Source organism: Prionailurus bengalensis, chromosome A1 (assembly GCF_016509475.1).
Source record: "Prionailurus bengalensis isolate Pbe53 chromosome A1, Fcat_Pben_1.1_paternal_pri, whole genome shotgun sequence".
Lineage (NCBI taxonomy): Eukaryota > Metazoa > Chordata > Mammalia > Carnivora > Felidae > Prionailurus > Prionailurus bengalensis.
In genome coordinates, this window is record NC_057343.1 from 149,573,613 (window position 1) to 149,596,074 (window position 22,462).

Here is a 22,462-nt window from a genome sequence, read left to right on the forward strand (position 1 = left end):
TTCAATTGGCTAGAAGCTAACTAGAATAACATAAAATTAGATTTAACAGAATAATTCTCTTCAAGGTCCTATAATATTAGAACTGAAAACAATTAGAGATCCTCCTAACTGAACCTTTCATTTTAGAATTGTGGAAACAATTCTGGCTTATTTCTTCCCCAACCTGTAAACATTCTATCCTCTAATACCCAGCTCTATGATGATAGACAATATGGTAAAATCCAAGCAATGGATAATGGAAAATTCATTCCACCTTTGCACTAAAAGGATTATCCCTTGAATGAAACAAAAGGGTGTGGCATTCTAAACTTAGAGAACAAAATATAAAATGCACAAATTGACTGCCCTGAATATATTTTACATATTAATAATACATAACAAAAAGTCAATAACTTTGACAAAATGCAAATATACAGTTGAAGAACCTGGGAAGTAGAAAGCAGGAAAAGGAAGAATCAAGTGATACTGGCTATGGGTAAAATATTAAGAAATACAGATTTATATGTTACATATATTTACAAAAGTGACCTATATGTAGTGGTAGTGTAGATGAGAGATCGTGTATGTGAGTGAGACCATCACATATTGTAGACAAAATCAAATCTTTTATGTTGAGTCTCTGGCAATCCCTGACAGGAAAATTTCAGTGCAAAGCATAAAGAAGTCCCGTAAGTACTGAAAAACCTGACTATGGTGCATCAAATGTGTAAATGACCATAGATACACATCATGAAATGGATACTGTCTGATTACCATGTTATAAGGTGGGACTGGTACATTTGAACCCAGGCCTAAAAGATATAAATAACACAAAAGTGGTCTAGACCCCTTTGTCACTTGTCATTGACTCATCACTTGTCACTGACCTGACACCTCTCCTTAAGTTCACATCCATAGCTTTGTTGGGAGTAGTTATTATTGTCACGGCCAGTTGACAGAGGAAGAAAATATTAGAGTTTTGTTCAGAAATGAGTTGGATAATATAAAGGGAGACCTACAAGACTCGTGATTGATCTCTCTTTTGAAACTTGGCAGGCCAGAAAGAATTGGCACGAGATTTTCAGGGTGCTAGACAGAAAAAATATGCAGCCAAGAATCCTTTATCCAGCAAGTCTGTCATTTAGAATAGAAGGAGAGATAAAGGTCTTCCCAAACAAACAAAAACTGAAGGAATTTGTCACCACTAAACCAGCCCTACAAGAGATCCTAAGGGGGATCCTGTGAGACAAAGTCCCAGAGACATCGCTACAAGCATAAAACATACAGACATCACAATGACTCTAAACCTGTATCTTTCTATAATCACACTGAATGTAAATGGATTAAATGCGCCAACCAAAAGACATAGGGTATCAGAATGGATAAAAAAACAAGACCCATCTATTTGCTGTCTACAAGAGACTCATTTTAGACCTGAGGACACCTTTAGATTGAGAGTGAGGGGATGGAGAACTATTTATCATGCGACTGGAAGCCAAAAGAAAGCTGGAGTAGCCATACTTATATCAGACAAACTAGACTTTAAATTAAAGGCTGTAACAAGAGATGAAGAAGGACATTATATAATAGTTACAGGGTCTATCCATCAGGAAGAGCTAACAATTATAAATGTCTATGCACCGAATACCGGAGCCCCCAAATATATAAAACAATTACTCATAAACATAAGCAACCTTATTGATAAGAATGTGGTCATTGCAGGGGACTTTAATACACCACTTAAAGAAATGGATAGATCATCTAGACACACGGTCAATAAAGAAACAAGGGCCCTGAATGAGACATTGGATCAGATGGACTTGACAGATCTATTTAGAACTCTGCATCCCAAAGCAACAGAATATACTTTCTTCTCGAGTGCACATGGAACATTCTCCAAGATAGATCATATACTGGGTCACAAAACAGCCCTTCATAAGTTTACAAGAATTGAAATTATACCATGCTTACTTTCAGACCACAATGCTATGAAGCTTGAAATCAACCACAGAAAAAAGTCTGGAAAACCTCCAAAAGCATGGAGGTTAAAGAACACCCTACTAACGAATGAGTGGGTCAACCAGGCAATTAGAGAAGAAATTAAAAAATATATGGAAACAAACGAAAATGAAAATACAACAATCCAAACGCTTTGGGACGCAGCGAAGGCAGTCCTGAGAGGAAAATACATTGCAATCCAGGCCTATCTCAAGAAACAAGAAAAATCCCAAATACAAAATCTAACAGCACACCTAAAGGAACTAGAAGCAGAACAGCAAAGGCAGCCTAAGCCCAGCAGAAGAAGAGAAATAATAAAGATCAGAGCAGAAATAGACAATATAGAAACTAAAAAAACTGTAGAGCAGATCAACAAAACCAAGAGTTGGTTTTTTGAAAAAATAAACAAAATTGACAAACCTCTAGCCAGGCTTCTCAAAAAGAAAAGGGAGATGACCCAAATAGATAAAATCATGAATGAAAATGGAATTTTTACAACCAATCCCTCAGAGATACAAGCAATTATCAGGGAATACTATGAAAATTATATGCCAACAAATTGGACAACCTGGAAGAAATGGACAAATTCCTGAACACCCACACTCTTCCAAAACTCAATCAGGAGGAAATAGAAAGCTTGAACAGACCCATAACCAGCGAAGAAATTGAATCGGTTATCAAAAATCTCCCAACAAATAAGAGTCCAGGACCAGATGGCTTCCCAGGGGAGTTCTACCAGACGTTTCAAGCAGAGATCATACCTATCCTTCTCAAGCTATTCCAAGAAATAGAAAGGGAAGGAAAACTTCCAGACTCATTCTATGAAGCCAGTATTACTTTGATTCCTAAACCAGACAGAGACCCAGTAAAAAAAAGAGAACTACAGGCCAATATCCCTGATGAATATGGATGCAAAAATTCTCAATAAGATACTAGCAAATCGAATTCAACGGCATATAAAAAGAATTATTCACCATGATCAAGTGGGATTCATTCCTGGGATGCAGGGCTGGTTCCACATTCGCAAATCAATCAACGTGATACATCACATTAATAAAAGAAAAGAGAAGAACCATATGATCCTGTCAATCGATGCAGAAAAGGCCTTCGACAAAATCCAGCACCCTTTCTTAATAAAAACCCTTGAGAAAGTCAGGATAGAAGGAACATACTTAAAGATCATAAAAGCCATTTATGAAAAGCCCACAGCTAACATCATCCTTAACGGGGAAAAACTGAGAGCTTTTTCCCTGAGATCAGGAACACGACAGGGATGCCCACTCTCACCGCTGCTGTTTAACATAGTGTTGGAAGTGCTAGCATCAGCAATCAGACAACAAAAGGAAATCAAAGGCATCAAAATTGGCAAAGATGAAGTCAAGCTTTCGCTTTTTGCAGATGACATGGTATTATACATGGAAAATCCGATAGACTCCACCAAAAGTCTGCTAGAACTGATACAGGAATTCAGCAAAGTTGCAGGATACAAAATCAATGTACAGAAATCAGTTGCATTCTTATACACTAACAATGAAGCAACAGAAAGACAAATAAAGAAACTGATCCCATTCACAATTGCACCAAGAAGCATAAAATACCTAGGAATAAATCTAACCAAAGATGTAAAGGATCTGTATGCTGAAAACTATAGAAAGCTTATGAAGGAAATTGAAGAAGATTTAAAGAAATGGAAAGACATTCCCTGCTCATGGATTGGAAAAATAAATATTGTCAAAATGTCAATACTACCCAAAGCTATCTACACATTCAATGCAATCCCAATCAAAATTGCACCAGCATTCTTCTCGAAACTAGAACAAGCAATCCTAAAATTCATATGGAACCACAAAAGGCCCCGAATAGCCAAAGGAATTTTGAAGAAGAAGACCAAAGCAGGAGGCATCACAATCCCAGACTTTAGCCTCTACTACAAAGCTGTCATCATCAAGACAGCATGGTATTGGCACCAAAACAGACACATAGACCAATGGAATAGAATAGAAACCCCAGAACTAGACCCACAAACGTATGGCCAACTCATCTTTGACAAAGCAGGAAAGAACATCCAATGGAAAAAAGACAGTCTCTTTAACAAATGGTGCTGGGAGAACTGGACAGCAACATGCAGAAGGTTGAAACTAGACCACTTTCTCACACCATTCACAAAAATAAACTCAAAATGGATAAAGGACCTAAATGTGAGACAGGAAACCATCAAAACCTTAGAGGAGAAAGCAGGAAAAGACCTCTCTGACCTCAGCCGTAGCAATCTCTTACTCGACACATCCCCAAAGGCAAGGGAATTAAAAGCAAAAGTGAATTACTGGAACCTTATGAAGATAAAAAGCTTCTGCACAGCAAAGGAAACAACCAACAAAACTAAAAGGCAACCAACGGAATGGGAAAAGATATTCGCAAATGACATATCGGACAAAGGGCTAGTATCCAAAATCTATCAAGAGCTCACCAAACTCCACACCCGAAAAACAAATAACCCAGTGAAGCAATGGGCAGAAAACATGAATAGACACTTCTCTAAAGAAGACATCCGGATGGCCAACAGGCACATGAAAAGATGTTCAGCGTCGCTCCTTATCAGGGAAATACAAATCAAAACCACACTCAGGTATCACCTCACGCCAGTCAGAGTGGCCAAAATGAACAAATCAGGAGACTATAGATGCTGGAGAGGATGTGGAGAAACGGGAACCCTCTTGCACTGTTGGTGGGAATGCAAATTTGTGCAGCCAGTCTGGAAAACAGTGTGGAGGTTCCTCAGAAAATTAAAAATAGACCTACCCTATGACCCAGCAATAGCACTGCTAGGAATTTATCCAAGGGATACAGGAGTACTGATTCATAGGGCCACTTGTACCCCAATGTTCATAGCAGCACTCTCAACAATAGCCAAATTATGGAAAGAGCCTAAATGTCCATCAACTGATGAATGGATAAAGAAATTGTGGTTTATATACACAATGGAATATTACGTGGCAATGAGAAAAAATGAAATATGGCCTTTTGTAGCAACGTGGATGGAACTGGAGAGTGTGATGCTAAGTGAAATAAGCCATACAGAGAAAGACAGATACCATATGGTTTCACTCTTATGTGGATCCTGAGAAACTTACCAGGAACCCATGGGGGAGGAGAAGGAAAAAAAAAAAAAAGAGGTTAGAATGGGAGAGACCCAAAGCATAAGAGACTGTTAATTCTGAGAACAAACTGAGGGTTGATGGGGGGTGGGAAGGAGGAGAGGGTGGGTGATGGGTATTGAGGAGGGCACCTTTTGGGATGAGCACTGGGTGTTGTATGGAAACCAATTTGTCAATAAATTTCAGAAAAAAAAACTCTAAAAAAAAAAAAAAGAAATGAGTTGGATAAATATGTTAACAAAGCAGAAATCAAGGGCTACTAAAACACAAGAGTGGTCTTGAGAAACAGTGGTTAAAGGAAAGCTTCGTTGGGCAGATCTTCAAGAAGTCTACCTAGTTATCAATTTTATGTGAAGAGATGGCCTTATACAGGAATATACATAGAACCATGGGGGAAGCAACAGTTGGAATTGGAATAAAGATATATTGTGAAGAAGCATGTGAATTGAGTCCTGGGAGTGGGTACAAAGTATGTGAATCCGCCACTCACATAAAGGCTCACCAGAAAGCATCCTTCACATAAAAGATACTAAACAACCAGGAAGACAGAATGGCATGTTCAGTGGAAGTCAGCCGTCTTTTTTTCTATCATTCCAGTGAGAGCACAATGGATCCATGGATAGAGAAATCTGGAGGCAGAATATAGGGTCTGCATGGGACCAACAGGCTTGACTGCCAGTCACCACAACAGGTATAGCTATTGCTACTGCTGACTGAATAGTCAGCAACAGATACTGAAACTAGACCTTTAGTATGTTACTAAAGCTTGAGGAGACCAAGCTTGCCACTTTAGACAAGTTGATTAAATGGGATCCTTTCTATCCTAGAAGGGAATCATCGTGTTCTTATGGAGATCAACACATATCCAGATACTATTATAAAGTGCCCACTTCGGCTACCACTGTTACTATGTGCTCACAGAGGGTCTGATTTACCATTATCTCACCTTACCAGAGACCAAGGGACTCATTTTTTTGACAAAGGATATGTAACAATAGATAGATAATTCAAGTATCTTCTGATCAAATCACATAGCAAGTAACCTGAAAACTGCTAACCTGATTCAATGTTAGAATTGCTTCTTTGATGCAGCTAATGTTCCAGCTAGGGATAAACCCCTCTCAGTATATGGTTCTATATATGGTATATACTTGGCATTAACAGCTACCAAATAATACTGTGTTCCCAACAGGCAGAATACACATGCCCAGGGATCAAAGGATTAAAGTAGGAGTGGTCTCTCTCTCCATGACTCCTGAAGACCCTCTTGGGAGTCTGCACCTTCCATATATACATCTTCAGACTGAAGGGTTAGAGGTAAAATGTTTCCCAGAGGGATGGAAAGCTTCTTTGAGAGAACACAGCTACAGTTTACTACACCTATAAGTGTCACCTGAATAATTTAGGATTTCCATAAAGGCAAAGATATTAGTTACTATTATTGCAAAGGTAATTGATCCTGATTGCCCTTAATATATCTGATTGTTGTGATATAATGAGAACAATGAGTCCATACCACAAAGGATTTGCTGGTGATTCCCTCTCTTGTATTAATTATACATGTGCAGTTGCAGCTACCACAGCCTAATAAGAAACAAGACCTTTACCAAAGTTCTTGAAGAAAGTAAGTTTTCACAGAAACCAAGAGCTTAAATTTCTTAGGAATGAAGTTGGTTGTTCTACTGGCCAAGTACCTGCACCAGCAGAACTAATAACCCAGAAAAGGAAGTCTAGAATGGATACTAGAGGAGAAAGATAAATGTTAGGCCCTTGAGTACTGAAACAATAGAGACTATATCTTATCCCACTAATCTTTCTGGGGTTTTTTTCTTTTGAATAACTAAAACACAACATCACTTTTTCAATGACAGTGAAGGATGGAAATGAATGGATGCTGAACTATGCAACAGTAAATGCTATGGTACTTTCTCTGCCTGTATCTACCTGGCACTCACATGTACATTCTGACTGAAGGCTTCTTAGTATAAGAAACTCTTACACATCTTTTTTATGGATATGGGAATTTGCTCTGCTTGCAAGCAAGGCTCAAGTCTGACTTTCTGGGGAGGTCAGTCATTCAAAAACAGTTCTGAAGAAGTTATGAAATGAGGAGTTTGAGAAATACCACAGCTCTCTTAATCCTTGACTGGGAAATCTCTGAGGTATTTGCAAATTAATTTCCAGTGTACCCTAGCAAGATTGACATACAGTCCACAACACTAATTTGCTCAATAAAACATCTTTTATTGGAGTTCTCTTTCCTATCTCAGTTCCCCCTCTTCCTTCTTCTATAAACTCCCAAATAAACCTCTTAAACTTAAATTCTATCTCATTGTCTTTTTTTTTAATTTTTAAGGTATATATATATATATGTATATATATATACATATACATATATTTCAATATATGAAATTTATTGATTTATTGTCAAATTGGTTTCCATACAACACCCAGTGCTCATCCCAAAAGGTACCCTACTCAATACCCATCACCCATCCTCCCCTCCCTCCCATCCCCCATCAACCCTCAGTTTGTTCTCAGTTTTTAATAGTCTCTTATGCTTTGACTCTCTCCCACTCTAACCTCTTTTCTTTTTTTTCCTTCCCCTCCCCTATGGGTTTCTGTTAAGTTTCTCAGGATCCACATAAGAGTGAAAACATATGGTATCTGTCTTTCTCTGTATGGCTTATTTCACTTAGCAACACACTCTCCAGTTCCATCCATGTTGCTACAAAGGGCCATATTTCGTTCTTTCTCATTGCCATGTAGTACTCCATTGTGTATATAAACCACAATGACTTTATCCATTCATCAGTTGATGGACATTTAGGCTCTTTCCATAATTTGGCTATTGTTGAGAGTGCTGCTATGAACATTGGGGTACAAGTGGCCCTATGAATCAGTACTCCTGTATCCCTTGGATAAATTCCTAGCAGTGCTATTGCTGGGTCATAGGGTAGGTCTATTTTTAATTTTCTGAGGAACCTCCACACTGTTTTCCAGACTGGCTGCACAAATTTGCATTCCCACCAACAGTGCAAGAGGGTTCCCGTTTCTCCACATCCTCTCCAGCATCTATAGTCTCCTGATTTGTTCATTTTGGCCACTCTGACTGGCGTGAGGTGATACCTGAGTGTGGTTTTGATTTGTATTTCCCTGATAAGGAGCGACGCTGAACATCTTTTCATGTGCCTGTTGGCCATCCGGATGTCTTCTTTAGAGAAGTGTCTATTCATGTTTTCTGCCCATTGCTTCACTGGGTTATTTGTTTTTCGGGTGTGGAGTTTGGTGAGCTCTTGATAGATTTTGGATACTAGCCCTTTGTCCGATATGTCATTTGCGAATATCTTTTCCCATTCCGTTGGTTGCCTTTTAGTTTTGTTGGTTGTTTCCTTTGCTGTGCAGAAGCTTTTTATCTTCATAAGGTTCCAGTAATTCACTTTTGCTTTTAATTCCCTTGCCTTTGGGGATGTGTCGAGTAAGAGATTGCTACGGCTGAGGTCAGAGAGGTCTTTTCCTGCTTTCTCCTCTAAGGTTTTGATGGTTTCCTGTCTCACATTTAGGTCCTTTATCCATTTTGAGTTTATTTTTGTGAATGGTGTGAGAAAGTGGTCTAGTTTCAACCTTCTGCATGTTGCTGTCCAGTTCTCCCAGCACCATTTGTTAAAGAGACTGTCTTTTTTCCATTGGATGTTCTTTCCTGCTTTGTCAAAGATGAGTTGGCCATACGTTTGTGGGTCTAGTTCTGGGGTTTCTATTCTATTCCATTGGTCTATGTGTCTGTTTTGGTGCCAATACCATGCTGTCTTGATGATGACAGCTTTGTAGTAGAGGCTAAAGTCTGGGATTGTGATGCCTCCTGCTTTGGTCTTCTTCTTCAAAATTCCTTTGGCTATTCGGGGCCTTTTGTGGTTCCATATGAATTTTAGGATTGCTTGTTCTAGTTTCGAGAAGAATGCTGGTGCAATTTTGATTGGGATTGCATTGAATGTGTAGATAGCTTTGGGTAGTATTGACATTTTGACAATATTTATTTTTCCAATCCATGAGCAGGGAATGTCTTTCCATTTCTTTAAATCTTCTTCAATTTCCTTCATAAGCTTTCTATAGTTTTCAGCATACAGATCCTTTACATCTTTGGTTAGATTTATTCCTAGGTATTTTATGCTTCTTGGTGCAATTGTGAATGGGATCAGTTTCTTTATTTGTCTTTCTGTTGCTTCATTGTTAGTGTATAAGAATGCAACTGATTTCTGTACATTGATTTTGTATCCTGCAACTTTGCTGAATTCCTGTATCAGTTCTAGCAGACTTTTGGTGGAGTCTATCGGATTTTCCATGTATAATACCATGTCATCTGCAAAAAGCGAAAGCTTGACTTCATCTTTGCCAATTTTGATGCCTTTGATTTCCTTTTGTTGTCTGATTGCTGATGCTAGCACTTCCAACACTATGTTAAACAGCAGCGGTGAGAGTGGGCATCCCTGTCGTGTTCCTGATCTCAGGGAAAAAGCTCTCAGTTTTTCCCCGTTAAGGATGATGTTAGCTGTGGGCTTTTCATAAATGGCTTTTATGATCTTTAAGTATGTTCCTTCTATCCTGACTTTCTCAAGGGTTTTTATTAAGAAAGGGTGCTGGATTTTGTCGAAGGCCTTTTCTGCATCGATTGACAGGATCATATGGTTCTTCTCTTTTCTTTTATTAATGTGATGTATCACGTTGATTGATTTGCGAATGTGGAACCAGCCCTGCATCCCAGGAATGAATCCCACTTGATCATGGTGAATAATTCTTTTTATATGCTGTTGAATTCGATTTGCTAGTATCTTACTGAGAATTTTTGCATCCATATTCATCAGGGATATTGGCCTGTAGTTCTCTTTTTTTACTGGGTCTCTGTCTGGTTTAGGAATCAAAGTAATACTGGCTTCATAGAATGAGTCTGGAAGTTTTCCTTCCCTTTCTATTTCTTGGAATAGCTTGAGAAGGATAGGTATGATCTCTGCTTTAAACGTCTGGTAGAACTCCCCTGGGAAGCCATCTGGTCCTGGACTCTTATTTGTTGGGAGATTTTTGATAACCGATTCAATTTCTTCGCTGGTTATGGGTCTGTTCAAGCTTTCTATTTCCTCCTGATTGAGTTTTGGAAGAGTGTGGGTGTTCAGGAATTTGTCCATTTCTTCCAGGTTGTCCAATTTGTTGGCATATAATTTTCATAGTATTCCTGATAATTGCTTGTATCTCTGAGGGATTGGTTGTAAAAATTCCATTTTCATTCATGATTTTATCTATTTGGGTCATCTCCCTTTTCTTTTTGAGAAGCCTGGCTAGAGGTTTGTCAATTTTGTTTATTTTTTCAAAAAACCAACTCTTGGTTTCGTTGATCTGCTCTACAGTTTTTTTTAGTTTCTATATTGTCTATTTCTGCTCTGATCTTTATTATTTCTCTTCTTCTGCTGGGCTTAGGCTGCCTTTGCTGTTCTGCTTCTAGTTCCTTTAGGTGTGCTGTTAGATTTTGTATTTGGGATTTTTCTTGTTTCTTGAGATAGGCCTGGATTGCAATGTATTTTCCTCTCAGGACTGCCTTCGCTGCGTCCCAGAGCGTTTGGATTGTTGTATTTTCATTTTCGTTTGTTTCCATATATTTTTTAATTTCTTCTCTAATTGCCTGGTTGACCCACTCAGTCTTTAGTAGGGTGTTCTTTAACCTTCATGCTTTTGGAGGTTTTCCAGACTTTTTCCTGTGGTTGATTTCAAGCTTCATAGCATTGTGGTCTGAAAGTAAGCATGGTATAATTTCAATTCTTGTAAACTTATGAAGGGCTGTTTTGTGACCCAGTATATGATCTATCTTGGAGAATGTTCCATGTGCACTCGAGAAGAAAGTATATTCTGTTGCTTTGGGATGCAGAGTTCTAAATAGATCTGTCAAGTCCATCTGATCCAATGTCTCATTCAGGGCCCTTGTTTCTTTATTGACCGTGTGTCTAGATGATCTATCCATTTCTTTAAGTGGTGTATTAAAGTCCCCTGCAATTACCACATTCTTATCAATAAGGTTGCTTATGTTTATGAGTAATTGTTTTATATATTTGGGGGCTCCCGTATTCGGCGCATAGACATTTATAACTGTTAGCTCTTCCTGATGGATAGACCCTGTAATTATTATATAATGCCCTTCTTCATCTCTTGTTACAGCCTTTAATTTAAAGTCTAGTTTGTCTGATATAAGTATGGCTACTCCAGCTTTCTTTTGGCTTCCAGTCGCATGATAAATAGTTCTCCATCCCTTCACTCTCAATATAAAGGTGTCCTCAGATCTAAAATGAGTCTCCTGTAGACAGCATATAGATGGGTCTTGTTTTTTTATCCATTCTGATACCCTATGTCTTTTGGTTGGCGCATTTAATCCATTTACATTCAGTGTTGTTATAGAAAGATACGGGTTTAGAGTCATTGTGATGTCTGTATGTTTTATGCTTGTAGAGATGTTTCCGGTACTTTGTCTCACAGGATCCCCCTTAGGATCTCTTGTAGGGCTGGTTTAGTGGTGACAAATTCCTTCAGCTTTTGTTTGTTTGGGAAGACCTTTATCTCTCTTTCTATTCTAAATGACAGACTTGCTGGATAAAGGATTCTCGGCTGCATATTTTTTTCTGTTCAGTACATTGAAGATCTCGTGCCAATCCTTTCTGGCCTCCGAAGTTTCAAAAGAGAGATCAGTCACGAGTCTTATAGGTCTCCCTTTACATGTTAGGGCACGTTTACCCCTTGCTGCTTTCAGAATTTTCTCTTTATCCTTGTATTTTGCCAGTTTGACTATGATATGTCGTGCAGAAGATCGATTCAAGTTAAGTCTGAAGGGAGTTCTCTGTGCCTCTTGGATTTCAATGCCTTTTTCCTTCCCCAGTTCAGGGAAGTTCTCAGCTATTATTTCTTCAAGTACACCTTCAACATCTTTCCCTCTCTCTTCCTCCTCTGGGATACCAATTATGAGTATATTATTTCTTTTTAGTGCATCACTTAGTTCTCTAATTTTCCCCTCATACTCCTGGATTTTTTTATCTCTCTTTTTCTCAGCTTCCTCTTTTTCCATAACTTTATCTTCTAGTTCACCTATTCTCTCCTCTGCCTCTTCAATCTGAGCCGTAGTCATTTCCATTTTATTTTGCAGCTCGTTTAAAGCGTTTTTCAGCTCCTCCTGACTGTTCCTTAGTCCCTTGATCTCTGTAGCAAGACATTCTCTGCTGTCCTCTATACTGTTTTCAAGCCCGGCGATTACTTTTATGACTATTATTCTAAATTCACTTTCTGTTATATTATTTAAATCCTTTTTGATCAGTTCATTAGCTGTTGTTATTTCCTGGTGATTCTTTTGAGGGGAGTTTTTCTGTTTGGTCATTTTGGATAGTCCCTGGAGTGGTGCGGACCTGCAGGGCACTTCCCCTATGCTGTGGTGTATAACTGGAGTTGGTGGGCGGAGTCGCAGTCAGACCTGACATCTGCCCCCAGCCCACCGATGGGGCCACAGTCAGACTGGTGTGTCCCTTCTCTTCCCCTCTCCTTGGGGCGGGATTCACTGTGGGGTGGCATGGCCCATCTGGGCTACTTGCACACTGCCAGGCTTGTGGTACTGGGGCTCTGGTGTATTAGCTGGGGTGGGTAGGCAATGTGCACAGGTGCAGGAGGGGCAGGCTTAGCTTGCTTCTCCTTAGGTGATCCACTTCAGATGGTGCCCTGTGGCAGCGGGAGGGAGTCAGACCCGCTGACAGAGGGTTGGCTCTGCAGAAGCACAGCATTGGGTGTTTGAGCAGAGCAAGCAAGTTCCCTGGCAGGAACTGGTTCCCTTTGGGATTTTGGCTGGGGGATGGGCGAGGGAGATGGCGCTGGCGAGCGCCTTTGTTCCCCAACAAACTGAGCTCTGTCTTCCGGGGGCTCAGCAACTCTCCCTCCCTTTGTCCTCCAGCCTTCCCGCTTTCTGAGCAGAGCTGTTAACTTATGACCTCCCAGATGCTAAGTCGCGCTTGCTGTTGGAACACACTCCATCTGGCCCCTCCGCTTTTGCAAGCCAGATTTGGGGGCTCTGCTTGGCTGGCAGGCTGCCCCTCCGCCACGGCTCCCTCCAGCCAGTCTGTGGAGTGCACACCGCCTCGCCGCCCTTCCTACCCTCTTCCATGGGCCTCTGGTCTGCGCTTGGCTCCGTAGACTCCATTCTGCTAGTCTTCTGGTGGTTTTCTGGGTTAGTTGGGCAGGTGTAGGTGGAATCTAAGTGATCAGCAGGACGCGCGGTGAGTCCAGCATCCTCCTACGCCGCCATCTTCCTCGAACCCCAGTCCTCTCTCTCATTGTTTCTTAAGGAACAAAACTTAAGGCAGGATTCATGCCCACTCTTTAACTAATATCACTATAAATCCAATTATATTCCAAGATTCGTCTTGGAACCATTTTCTTCCACACTATGTATTTTACCTTAATGTCCCCAGCTGACAGTAATATTTCCATATTCTAAATACTTGTGATATTAATTATGGCACATAGTTTGACCTTTTATCAATAAACATCTTGAGTTATGAATTTTTTATTCAAAGTTCTTCTTTATTGTTTCTCCATGATTATATCCCTTTATAATGTTATCGACACATAGTGATCAAAATATTCTTGCTGAATTTTATCAAATCGTCCAGTTGTTCTTGTAACTTTAAACAGTAAGCATCTTTCCCTTGTGGTTGCATCAGTATCAACCCCTACATCTAGTGTATTTAACAGTTATACAGTGGGTTTGTGAGTAGTTCCAGCACTGGTGGGATCATTTGTAGAAATATATACGGGCTAGATAATCTAGGTCCCTGGTACACGCTCATGTCATGAGGGTTAATACATGACCTTACTCTCTGAAACCAAAGAATCAACATGATCATCATATGACCTCTGTATGTATATTCTGAGAGAAAATATCAGTTTCCTATGGGTGTTCTTACAAACTGCCACAAAATTAATGTCTTAACACAAAAGTGTTATCTCACACGTCTGAAGGTCCAAAATCCAAAATGTGTCTCATTGAACTAAAATCAAAGCATCAGCAAGGGTGAGTTCCTTCTGGGGACACTATGGGAAAATTCATCCTCTTGCCTTTTCCAGCTTCTAATGACCACCTGTATTTCTTGGCTTATGGCTCCTTCCTCTATCTTCAATGGCAACATTTCCAAATCTCTTTCTGATTCAGATCTCCTCTCCTACCTTTCTCTTTCACTTTAAAGGACCATTTAAATTATATTGTGCCCACCCAGAAAATCCACTATAATCTCCTTATACTAAGGAATCCATCTCCAACCTTAATTTTCCCTTGCCATGTAACAAAACATATTTACAGGGTCTGGGAATTAGGACATGGCATCTTTGGGGAATTATTATTCTGTTTACTACAGCCTCCACTTTTTCATGGTGCTGGTGTTGTAGCAACTAAATGAAAAACAGCAAAGCATTATTTCTTTATTAAAATAGTTTTAATTACGTATATAAGTACCTACATCTGTTATCCTGTGGAATGAGAATCAATAATACATCCTTTGTTTTTTATAGACATACTACAATAGCTTTTGCAATTGTAATTTTCTATCTTCATTGCATGAAACATTCACATTTACTATTCACACTGAATATTCTAGAGTATGTCTCTTCCCAATTCCATAGTCAATATCTCTGTGCTTTAATCATGGTTGAAGTGATCAGCACCTTTATTCTGCACATTCAATGTCTTTATTTTTTTCAAACTTTTTGATAACTTCTACAACAAATTGTTAAAACATCTTCTTTACTCTAAACCCTATAGAAAACAGGCACTGAGGGAGGATAAAGTATGGTACTATCCAAACTCAGAAGTATAGGGGCAACCCAGTCAAGGTATGACGTCACCAAGAGAGTGAAAGTAAAATAAAGCCAAGAACATCTGAGAAGGCTCACAATACTTGTGAGTACAAACACTGGCCTGCTCAGTTTTATTGCTTTATTAAACTCAAAGCTAATGCAAATATCTTGTTTTTCCCTGAGTGTTTAAGCCGGGGACTTCCAAAAACTATTAGGAAATAATTTCACCTGCTGATGAATTCATGTTGGCTGTAAAGCATGCTGTTTTATTTCCTGAAAAGAGTCCTTTACTCAATAGGTATGTAGAGGAGGGAGAAAATAATCTTAGCAGAGATTTTATTTCATTTGAAACCCTCACTGGGTGCTTACTACATGATAAGCATAGTTTGTAGCACTAGAGATACTACAGCAAAATAAAACAAAACAAAGGTCTTCCCTTCATGAAGCATGAATGCTTGTGGAAAGGATAGGCAATAAAAGGAAACAATATTTTCAATTTTAGAATATATTATTATTAGTGGCTTTATAGTTATAATAGATGGATATTTTTCATTTTTAGTAATGACCAAAATCATATTGAATTTGTAATTTACTATGTTTTGGTTTCATGAGACATTGAAATAATGCTGACCAGAGAAATGGAAAAAAAGTAAGGTAAGGGAGATAGGGAGTATTAAGGCTGTAGAGAAAGCAACATGTAGAGAAGAAAACAGTGGAGCATAATCTTGTGGAAGGTAAGGAAGCAAATCATGGGTATCCTGTGGAGAAGAGCAATCAGGGAAAAATGAACAGTGTGAAAGTTTCCAACAGAGGTGGGATTGGGATGTTAGATGGCTAACAAGGAAGCCCCAGTGACTCTGCAGAACAGGACAGGAGGCAGTGGCATGAGATGAATGAGATATGTGATATGGCAGGTCATTTAAGGACACGGAAGTTGCAAAGAATTTAACTTTTATTCTGAGTAAAATGGACAGACTTGAAGGGTTTCAATACAGGAGGCCTAATGATTTATGCTTTAAAAATTCAAAGATGGCAAACTAACAAACAGACTCGTAACTCTAGAAAACAAACTGATGGTTACCAGAGGGAAGGTGGGTCAGGCATGGATAAAATACAAGATGGGGATTAAGGAGTGCATTTGTTGTGGTGAGCACTGGGTGATGTATGAACTGTTGAATCACTATATTGTGCACCTGAAACTAATATTACACTGTATGTTAACTAACGGAATTTAAATAAAAACTAAAAAAAAAAGAGTTCCTTGGGGTACCTGGGTGGCTCAGTTAAGCGCCTGACTTTGGCTCAAGTCATGATCTCATGGTTCATGAATTCAACCCCCGAGTTGGGATTTGTGCTGACAGGTCAGAGCCTGGAGCTTGCTTCTGTCTCCATCTCTCTCTGCCCTCCCCCACTTGCACTCTTTCTCTCAAACATATATAAACATTAAAAAAATGAAAAAAAAAAGAGGTCTGTTTGGGACACTTTAATTTGGGGATATCTGTTAGAAATTAAAGCAGAGAAATGGAATCAGGCAGTTGGATATAAAGGTCTGGTGTTCAAGGAATAGGCTCAAAGCAGAGACATAAATCTAATCCAATATATAAAATCAAGTTGAAAATGATAATAGATAGGAGTAGAATGATTGGAACACTGATGAAGTCACAGTGAGTCGAATGTAATGGTCACTGATATAAAAGTCAACTAAAAGATCTGGGCTAATAAAATTCAGTGTTCTTAATGTTATTGGTAAAAGACAATATCAGATATTGATGACTGAGTATCACTTGTAGAAAATGAAACTATGATCCAACTAATAGCATTAAGTAAGCAATCAGAAGAAATTAAAGATTTACAAAGATGGCTTATGAATTTTACTTTTTTTGTGTTTATCTAAAGACAATTTAACTGAAGAATAGGTGACCTATTAACCACTTTCCAAACTATATAGAAAATTGTGATTTACTTGAATGGAACTGAAGGTGGTTATAAATGAAGGTTATAATCCAACTCCTGAATCTATCATTTAGTGGTCATTCATCAAGTGATGCTAATCAAGGGTAATTTCTTTCCTTAAAAAGCAAAAATTGAAAGAGAAAACTCATCTAATTGAACTAAATGTTTGATTACCAAGTATTGATAAGAACAAAACCTGGGACACTTCTGGGTGTCCAGGTAATATTAATGAATAGAAAAGTCCCCCAAGTACCTGCTCTAGAATAAATCAACTGTTTTCTTATACTCTCGAAAACAATAACTAAATTTCAGGAAGAACAAATAACATTGTCCTTGAATGAGTCACAGGCCTAACCCTTTGGATAAGTATCAAAAGAAGGATAAGCAGGTAAAAATAATAGATGTATACTATATATACTGTGTACATGGCTTTGAAGCAGTCAAGCATAAGATTATCTATATCATCTAAGTCCAAGTAACCCCAGGATCTATGCTTTGTATAAAGAACACTCATCCTGGGAGCCAACAAGTCTCAGTCTTGCCAAATACGAGTCACACAGTATATCAGTATATCAAGAAGTTATGGGGTAACCAAAGAGGTGTGTATACAAAAATGTCTGAGGCAGGAGATGGGGAGAAATCACCTATTAGTTCCTAGTACACAAATTTGTGAAAGATTCCCATTAAAACCATCAACCAACATCAGGATGACAATGCGAATTGTCATGGTAACAATGAATGATCTGTATAGGAGAGTGTATTTGTGTGTGTGTGCATGCACATGTGTTTGTATTTGTGTGTGTGTGTGTGTGTGTGTGTGTGTGTGTGTATGTGGGAAGAATCATTCCAGTTTGTCTGACACTGTGGGGATTCATGGTAAATTTTAGTGCTACAACCAGGAAAATCCTGGGCAACCAATACAAGTTAGTCACAGGTATCTCTGTGAAACTTCAAGATGAATTAAATTTTCAAAATAAAATGTTAATTCCTTTTGTATTCTATGCTAATCTTCTATTTAAAAAAAACACACTTTCTTAGTAATAATCTGCCCATCCCAACTCCTATTCTGCTTGCTTCCTTCTTTCTACCCCACCATATAGCCTGTCTTTTTTTTTTTTAATTTGGCAATAGGAGTCCTAGGTAATGTTATTATTGACCTGAATCAGATCTTCTTCCATTATACTCAATTTTGTTTTAATTTAAGGTTTACCAGTCTTAAACACTGTGTGTATATTTTCTAGATCTGTGATTTTATGGTTGTATTATCAAAGATAAAAGTATAAACATAATTATTCTAAGTGATTCTTTGTCTGTTAATTGATGTTTAGCTACTATGGATTCATATACTTGAAGAATTTACTATTGATTGATGAATGAAGTATTTGGTCTTTTAAGGAGGTAGTTGAAATATATTATATTAGTAATAACATGTGTTTCACAGGCTAATGAAATATAACCATATTTGCATTTAGAGTTGATAAAGAATTTTCTTCATTTTTTCCAATGAGCTGCATGAGTATTGTGAAGGAACCAAGGAGCAAATGAATATAGGTCTTTCCTATAAGATGTAGACAATATAATAGGAGAGATAAGGCAACCACTTTAAAAATGAATAAAAAGCACAAATTAGGCACAGAAAGTTTTACAGTCTCTAGCCAGGTATATATAAAACATTCTGAAAGCTCGGATAGGGAGGTGCTATACACTATAGAGATAATGCAATTGTACAGAAAAAAGTAATTTCCTTGACTGCAGTTTGAGTCTTAAAAAAGAAAACAGCATTTTTTAAGCCTCATATAATACTGAGCTTTATGTTCAGATGGCATTTTATTCTTATCCCAATGTAAGAAAGCTTTAAAAAGTTCCCCTCCCTCTTCCCTCTTTCTTTCCTTCTTTTTTTTCTGATCTTTTTTCTTTCCTTACTTCATTTTTCCTTCTTTTCTTTCTTGTTCTCCCTTTCCTGCCGTTTTTTTTTTTCTCCCACCCCTTTAGCTTTTGTCTCCTATTCCTCTTCCTTTTTTTCTTAAATAGCCAGTACTATACATATGATATTTTTATTTCAAAGAAGTTGGTAAAAGAGTAGCTAAAAGTCTCGTACCCAGGATATAAGAGGCTGACATTGAGTAGTAATATTATTAAATGTCATTAAAACAATCTTGGCCCACCTTTTCTCTTAGATTTCTATAGCTGCTGTAACGAATTACCACATACCTAGCAGCTTAACAACATCACATATGTTTTGTCTTATAGTTCTACAGGTCAAAGGCCTGGTACAGTTTTCAGAAGGCTTAAATCAATTGTTGGTAATCTGTGTTCCTTTCTAGAGCATATAGTAGGAAAATTGTTCACTGCTTGCTTGGCTGTTGGCAGATTCATGTCTTGTGTGAGTAAGACTGAGGTTCCTGTTTCTTTGTCAGCTATAGCTTGAGGGCCAATCCCAACTATGAGAGTCGACCATATTTTCTGGGTCATGGCCTTCTTCCTCTATTCACAATGCTAGCTGCAAGTCAAATCCTTCTCGTATCAAATCTCTGTCACACACTCTATATCTGTCCTCCTCCTTCTATAGACTCATGTTATTAGATTAGGATCTCACAGATAATCAAGAATTATGAAGGTCCTTAACCTTAATCACATCTGTAAAGTTCCTTTATAATATTCACAGGTTTTGGAATTTAGGATGTAGACACTTTTGGGAAAGCCATTATTCTGCCTATCATATCTCTGCTAACATCAATCTAGATGGTAGATTATCTAAAACAGTGCTGTTCAATAGAAATATAATGTGATGCACCAATCTGAGTCACATATGCAATTTTACATATTTGTAATAAGTAAAAATCATATTTATATATGAAACCACATTAAAAAAGATAAAAATAAACGATTGATATTAATAGTTTATATAATACAATGTTAAAATAACATTTCAAAACATATGTAAAAATATGTATAAACATATATTGTATGTAAATACTGAGATATTTTATATTTTTTATTCACACTACATATTTGAAGCCTAGTGTGCATTTTTACTTTTAGCACTAGTTTGCACTAGTCACATCTCAAGTGTTTAATAGCCACATATGGCTAATGCCTACCACTAGACAATGCAATGTAAAACAAAACAATATGCAAGGGGTTGTTAAGGGCACAAACTAAGTAAACATGAATTAAGAATATTATGTATGAATTAGAAATAGTTTGGTGTACATGACCATTTTCATTTGCTCAAAATCCATAATTAATTGTTGAGTACCTTTTTATTGAGTGGTGGTGGGAAAAAACAATGCACAAATATTATTATTCTGTGAAATATTGTATCCATCTCTAGGTTTTTGAGTGTCTATATAACATTGTTTTCACTGTATAACTGTGTGCATTTACACATGTAAGATTTCATATGTATATGTTTTTATAGAGAGAGAGAAAGAAAAATTTGTGTGCATACACATACATACATATACATGGTGACAAATATCAAGATTGACCTGCACATCAATAATAACTATTGATTTTTTTTCTATAAATCATGATTGAGAAGGAACAGTTCATGTAAAGTTTAGAGTGAACATTTTTATACACAATAGCAGATGCACACACTATCATTCAATAAACACACGATTCACAAACTTTGGAATATTTTTGCAAGCTTACAAGAAAAATTTAGTTCAAATTATATCTATCATAAGTATTTCTGAGTTAAGATAAACTTAGAATCTTATTTTAAAAATTTCTCCAAGACAGTTATTAAACCCAAGAGAATGTTTGACCTTATCACTTAGTTATTTTAAATATGCTGTTCTTTTTTAATTTAGTTTATATTGCTATGAAAATGATCAGTGCAAAGTTTTTTCCCTAGGCTTTTAAACATCTGACTTCCACTTTTTTTTTAACCATACTCCTCTTAAAAAATCAACTCAATATAATTAAGTTTCCAAAATAAAATCATATTATAATATATGAAACCTATTTCTGTAATTATGATCTAGTACATGAATCATTAGTCAAGATCAGAATATTATACATAAATTTAAAATCTATTTTCAATTTTTTCACTTCCAAAATGAAAATATGTATGCACACACACACACACACACATATACCATCATCACTTTAAAATCCTATTGGTAAGCATTTTATTAAAATTGATTTTGCCAACTCCAGTTTTTACTATCTTCTCTATTAATTAAATAAAATATTATATTAACATATTAAAATAGATTTATGGTTTAAATACAATGTCATTGTGTGGGTTTATTCTTTTTTTTTTCTTTTACTCACTTTATACAATTATGTTATTGAACAAATGAAAACCTAACAGTATATATTCCATTCATAATATATATCCCTAGGAATTCAAAATGGATACTCCTGGGATATATTTCTTACAGTACAATTTGAGGTCTTATTTGGTCCTTATATCAGACACCTTTCTGAGAAATTTTCTGCTCTGACAAAATACTATAAAAAATAAAAGGAACTATTTATGTTATTACTTTGTTGCAGAGTGTATACTCTGGTGGGTAACTTTGTAAAAGGTCAAATAAATTTGTCTTACAGTTGAAATTAACAAAAACAAAATAATGTATTTTTTGCTAATTATTATGTTCAAATTCCTCAAGTCTAAGTTATAGATTGCTTTGATTTTCATTTTTAATAAGAAGGCATAGATATCTTATATATGATTTACATTCTGCATACACATTTCCACTTGATTGTCAGTGCTTGTTTAACAGTGCTTATCTATCTAGACACATATGCATATACACACATTTTTGCACATATGATATATGCATGGGTAAATATAACATATTTATATGTGAAATATATATATTATATTTATATGCCTGGCATTCAGCATAGTTCTTGCAATTTTATGATATTTGTATCATAAAATTTTTGTTGAAATATATTTTTGTCCAAGTATACTTCTATATTCTTTGCATCTTCAAAGATGTTTTTCAATGGTTAATTTTTTCAAATGCTGTGTTTCCCGAATAAGAGAAGTCTTTGTCATTGATTGAATTAGCTTAAAAAGAGGAGTTGTGTGTATTTTTTACTTTATATAACAAATAAGCAAAGGGAAGATGATTATTTATTTTTTAATATATGAAATTTATTGTCAAATTGGTTTCCATACAACATCCAGTGCTCATCCCAAAAGGTGCCCTCCTCAATACCCATCACCCACCCTCTCCTCCCTCCCACCCCCCATCAACCCTCAGTTTGTTCTCAGTTTTTAACAGTCTCTTATGCTTTGGCTCTCTCCCACTCTAACCTCTTTTTTTTTTTTTTTCTGGGAAGATGATTATTGATTGACTATTCAAAAATTTACATCACCAAAGACCTAAATCCTCTACATATTTGTGTTCTATCACTTTCAGGTAATCAGAGTTATCATCATTTAAGCTAGCCTTATTTTCAAAAGATAGTTGTAGGAGCTGTAGATATCACATTCTTATATTTTAATTCTGGTGTGTTTATTTCTTTTTTTTTTATATGAAATTTAT